The sequence below is a fragment of the Acipenser ruthenus genome, chromosome 6 (genome assembly GCF_902713425.1).
Source record: "Acipenser ruthenus chromosome 6, fAciRut3.2 maternal haplotype, whole genome shotgun sequence".
NCBI lineage: Eukaryota > Metazoa > Chordata > Actinopteri > Acipenseriformes > Acipenseridae > Acipenser > Acipenser ruthenus.
Window position 1 is genome coordinate 17,368,125 of NC_081194.1, and position 6,000 is coordinate 17,374,124.

Sequence of the window (6,000 nt, forward strand, 5' to 3'; positions counted from 1 at the left end):
GGCCGAGCAGCTATTGAGTGGCGTGTGACTGGTGACGTCACGGACCAGGAAGTAAACGGAAACCAAACAATGAATGGGCGGGTGAAGCTGAACGCAACGGCGCTCAGCGCTTTATTAAATAATAAAATAAACAAAAGATGTAAACAAACAAAAAGGCACAAGGGCCAAACAAATAAACAAATAATTATCGTGCTGGTGTAAACCAGCATGCTTAGCAGTTATTTATAAGTTTTGTTTTCTCTTTCCTCGCTCTTTCCGCTCTCACTCCTAACACACTCTCCGCTGAGGGTAGAGAGCTTCAGGTTTATATACAGTGACCATCTCCCGATTAGCAACAATTAATCAATGAATTAACTCGGGAGATGGTCACCGTCTGCATGAGTTTAATAAGGATGCGTGACTGTCAGCTAGCTAAATAAATCACTAGCTGATCAGTCACGCATCCTCACAAGGTTTTTAAACTATAAAAACAATAACAAAAACGTGGCGCTTTCCGCAAACAATAATACAAATCATAAAAACGCAGTGCACCTATAAATATAGGGGCAGGACACTCCGCCACAGGGTAGTAAAAAAGGTAATAAAATGATTATCTTTTTTGTTCTAGGTAAAGAATATATTTACACAGGCTCCATATAAAATTAATTTCAGTTATAGTGTGACCGCTGAAAGCACACAATGTTGTGATGAATCTTTACGTAGGTCATGTCTCAAACTGACCTAGCCAAACAGTATCCGTGTTCCATTTTACCTGGTGCTGGGGGCAATAACTACAGATGCTGTTGGTGTAAATTGGTTGGTCATCATCTCCATGGAACATTTCAAGCAGCTTCGCACACACCCAAATTGACTTCTCTCTCTGGATTTATAATACCAGTACACATGTCACACTTTGCATGTCTTCACTATTATCTGTCTGTTCTTCGTGTCCATTGACCGTTCTTATTCAGTGTGCTATTCTCTTAGATACAGAAACAAAATGACTTTATTTCTTAAAGTTAACATGATATTCATTAGATAGACTTTAGCTTTGGTTATTTATTTAAACAATAATCAGTGCCCATTTTGAAGCTAAAGGTCCAGACCTCCAGGTTATAGGGCGCATACTGCACTCCGCGCGAAGTGCCTTTACCGGGAGCCCCTTGAATTATGACGTTGTTTATATCAAAGAATGCACCTCAATAAGGACTTCCTGTAAACATTTTATTATTTTTCTTTTTTATCTGCCGGCTTAATAACTGTAAACTAAATGGTAAAATGTGAAACGAGAATGTACTGACCAATGCGGGGAGTTGGGATCCTGGGTCTGGGGGGAGGAGGAGCAGGTTCCTGAAAGAATAGAAAGTTTGTTTGTATCTGAATGGTAGGGTGCGCACAACGACGGAGTTCATTTAATGGAGGCCTACGCCCAGTGAACTTGCACTGTCTCTGTTAAGAAAATAAATGAATTAATATTAACTTTAATCCAGCTCAGTTATATGGTGGATTTGCACTTAAAACAATAAAGAAAGATCTAACCGGGAAGTTAGCATAATTTTTTTAAGACTTAAGAAAGATGAAAGTAAATCTTACCGATTTGGGGTTGCCTGTCTCTCTCTCTGTGTGTGTATGTGTGGGGACAAAAGGGGCGCGCACGATTGAGGTGTGCTTTTTGAAATTGATAGGGAACGCACATAATGCAAGTCTATGGGGAGGGAAGTATCAAAGGAAGAACAATGGTTTTATAGTCCATGAAAGTACCTCAGCCATGAAAACCAATAAGTATTTATGACTATTTAAAAGAAATGTAATGTTTATACATTGCCTATTCTAAAGTAAGATATACATATTTTTATATTTAATTATTTGCTATGTTCCAAGGGGAGGGGCTAAGTCTGGGTATAATGGTGCATTTACACTGGCCTTTTTTAGGACGGCTTAGGGCCGTCTCAGGCCTTTTTTCTGCAGTGTAAACGCAAACAGCCGACTCTCAGGTCCGTCAGAAAAGCTCACACAAGGAAAAAAAAAAAAAAACTAAAGATCTGCCGAAAATATTACTATTTTTGTATTATTTTTAATTTTAATTTTAAATAATGGTAATTACCTTTTACCTATTCGTGACATGCTGTTTTCATTCCGATGAGGAGACTGCCTAAGCCTATTTCTTGCAAACAGTCATTGCGTCGCCAACTTTGCTCGATGTACACACAGGAATATGAAGACAAGGTGGGTGGGAGGCAATTTGAAAAATTTAAAAATGATTGGAGAGTGTACAGGATGTTACATACCACTTCTGGTGGGCTGTGATGTGTAAATTAAATGAGATTGGTGATGCACAGTCGATAGGATTTATAGCATATATAGGATTTGGTTAAATATGATAGTATCAGAACAGACTGTACACATTATTTCCAGAAGTAGTGTTGAGAGAATCTTTTTTGCATATAGTTTTGTGAGATATTAAACCTGGCTGAATAAACCCATATAATAACATGGAGCTTGAATCAATCATTCACACTACGGTTCAGTTCACAAGTCAGGCAACACATATAGCCTCTTTTTGTTTCATACTATATATAGTTAACCTCTCCAGAAACATATAATATGGAAATAATAGGGATATTCCTCCTTAGCAACACTGTGGCACATATTTTATATTGTTGAAAATGAAAAGTACTAAAACTGTGGTTTTAATGGTTACACACCCGTAATAAAAGAAAACAGATAAAGGGGACAAATATTGACTGCATACATATCTTATAATTATATATAATGTGGTTAACCCTTTAAGGATCAAGCGTTTTCAGTGGGATGCTCCCCCATGATCAGGTTTTTTTTTTTTTTTTTTAGCAATAGTTGACTCTCTTCCTATAACAATTCACTAAAAATCTCTTTTTTACAGTAGCATCTTGGAATTGGTGTCCTTTTGTTCAGAACACTCTAGGGAACATTATAAAGTATTTCAGAAACCATATAAATGTTTTTTTTCCAACACAATATATATATATATATAGAAAGTCTACACCCCCTTGAACTTTTTTCACATTTTATTGTTTCAGTGCCTTAGAGTTTCATGCATTTAAATTATGATTTTTTCCACTTATCTACACATCATACTCCACACTGTTAAGGGGAAAAAAGTTTTTATTGAGAAAAAGATTATATATTAAAAATACAAAACTGAAAGATCATAATTGGTAAGTCTCCACCCCCCTGAGTTAATACTTGGTGGAAGCACCTTTGGCAGCAATTACAGCTGTGAGTCTGTTGGGATAGGTCTCTACCAACTTTGCACACCTAGATTTGGCAATATTTGACCATTCTTCTTTACAAAACTGTTCAAGCTCTGTCAAGTTCCTTGGGGAGCGTTGATGGACAGCAATCTTCAAGTAATGCCACAAATTTCCGATTGGATTTAGGTCGGGGCTCTGACTGGGCAAGGACATTTACCTTTTTGTTCCTTAGCCACTCCAGTGTAGCTTTGGCTGTGTGCTTTGGGTCGTTGTCATGCTGAAAGATAAACTTCTGTCCCAGTTTCAGCTTTCTTGCAGAGGGCAGCAGGTTTTCCTGAAGGACTTCTCTGTACTTTGCTCCATTCATTTTCCCTTCTATCCTGACAAGTGCCCCAGTCTCTGCCGACGAGAAACATCCCCATAACATGATGTTGCCACCACCATGCTTCACAGTAGGGATGGTGTTCTTTGGGTGATGCGCTGTGTTAGGTTTGTGCCAAACATAATGCTTTGAATTTAGGCCAAAAAGTTCCATTTTAGTTTCGTCAGACCACAAAACGTTTTGCCACATGGCTACAGAATCTCCTGAGTGTTTTTTTGCATACTTCAAATGGGATTCAAGGTGATTTGAGTAAAATACAGGCCAGATTTGTGGAGTGCTTGGAATATTGTTGTCACATGCACACTTTGACCAGTCTTGGCCATAAAAGTCTGCAGCTCATGCAAAGTTGCCATTGACCTCTTGGTAGCCTCTCTGATCAGTCTCCTTCTTGCTCGGTCATCCAGTTTGGAGGGACGGCCTGATCTAGGCAGGGTCTTGGTGGTGCCATACACCTTCCACTTCTTAATAATTGTCTTGACCGTGCACCAAGGGATATTCAAGGCCTTTGATATTTTTTTATACCCATCACCTGATCTGTGCCTTTCAACAACTTTGTCCCAGAGTTCTTTTGAAAGCTCCTTGGTGCTCATGGTTGAGTCTTTGCTTTGAAATACCCAGCAGAGGGAACCTACTGCTGAATTTATCCTGAAATCATGTGAATCACTACAATTTAACACCGTTGGAGGCCACTTAACTTGGTGTGTGATTTTGAAGGCGATTGGTTACAGCTGAGCTGATTTAGGATTGCTATTGCAAGGGGGGTGGGGTGGAGGGGGGGGCACTTATCCAACCAAGCTATTTTAGTTTTAGTTTTTTATTAATTTTCTACAAATTTCTAGAATATTATTTTCACTTGGAAGTTGTGGGGTAGGATGTGTAGATCAATGAAAATTAATTCCAGGCTATAGGGCAACAAAAGGTGAACATTTTGAAAGGGGGTGTGGACTTTCTATAGGCACTGTGTGTGTGTATATATATGTGTGTGTGTGTGTGTGTGTGTGTGTGTGTGAGAGAGAGTGTGTGAATTGATTGCATAATAAGCCGTACGGTTTACTGTAGGCCGTTTAGTAACTTTAGTAACTTGTATATTTTGTGACCTCTCTACTGCTATATCCATCACCCCACACTACAGGGAGGATGTTTCAGGCATGCGTATTGATGAATAATAAGTGACTTATGCTGTGCATGAATTCTTCTAAAATTCTGCACGGCATCGTTGTACACATTTCCAGCAGGTCTAACTTTCAGACTTCTTTCTAGTTTTGAAACAGTACATGTTATATTGTCTTTTGAAAATGAGGCTGGATTACAGACTGAGCATTCTGTAAATATTGTGAAACAAAACTGCTGCTGCACACTATTGTTAACCAGGAAGCTCAGTTGCATGGTTGGTATCAAGAGAGAAAGGAGGTGTAGTATTGTTGATAGCCATAGGATGCCTTATTAGTAAAGGTCACTCTCATGGTGCCCATTTAAGAATGACACCCTAATGACCACTGTTTTGTTTACCACTGGAGACGTTGTATCTCCTTATGGAAAATTGAGGCAATTACATATTTTGTCAAGAAATTGGTGCAGATGCACACGTGGCTGTGGTTTTAAATATGAAACTGTCATGTGAAAAACAACAAGCAATAGAAGCACAGCGGTGGACTTTGAGGTACTGTTTATGGATTTTATATTGAAATATGAAATGTGTTGAAAATGTAGTTTCAGGAACCTTGACAATTCCAATGTATTTGGTCCTGAAATGAAAAACTAAATAGTAACTTGTTTGATGACATTCTCTACAGACACTTTTTATTGTGCATAGTAACGAACTGGAAGTGCAACAATTGTGACTTTTTTATTCCTTGTGTCTTTATGACCTAAGCAATATTATATTTAATACATAAATACGTAAACATGGTAAGATATGTAGAAATAAAAAGGCACCAGCAACAAAAGCTGTTCCTATATGTCAAGGTGTTTGATGCCTTAAGAAATAAACATTGATATGTTACTATTTTAGAGACTGTAGTTGCAGTCACTCCAGCTATAGTCTACAACTGTAAGCTAGGCAGAGAGAGAGGCCCTTTTCCAAAATGAAAAGCCTCCTCCACATAGAGCATTTGAATTAATCCTGTAAATGAACACAGGCAAGAGTCTCTGTTGGGGGCAGAGAAAAGAGTGCTGCTATTAATTATGAGCAGGAAAGTGCTTTAGCCCTAGGATACAGCAAAGCACGTATATGGTGGCATTGCTCTGTTTATGTTTTGAGCATCTTGAATGCTAATATTTTTATGACATGACCAATAAAAAAGTGTCAAAAATTTAAGGTGTTTTTTTAAATGTCATTTTAAAAGTCACTGCCTATCTAATATTAAACATATTATATATTTTTCTCTAGGTAATACATATTGGAAA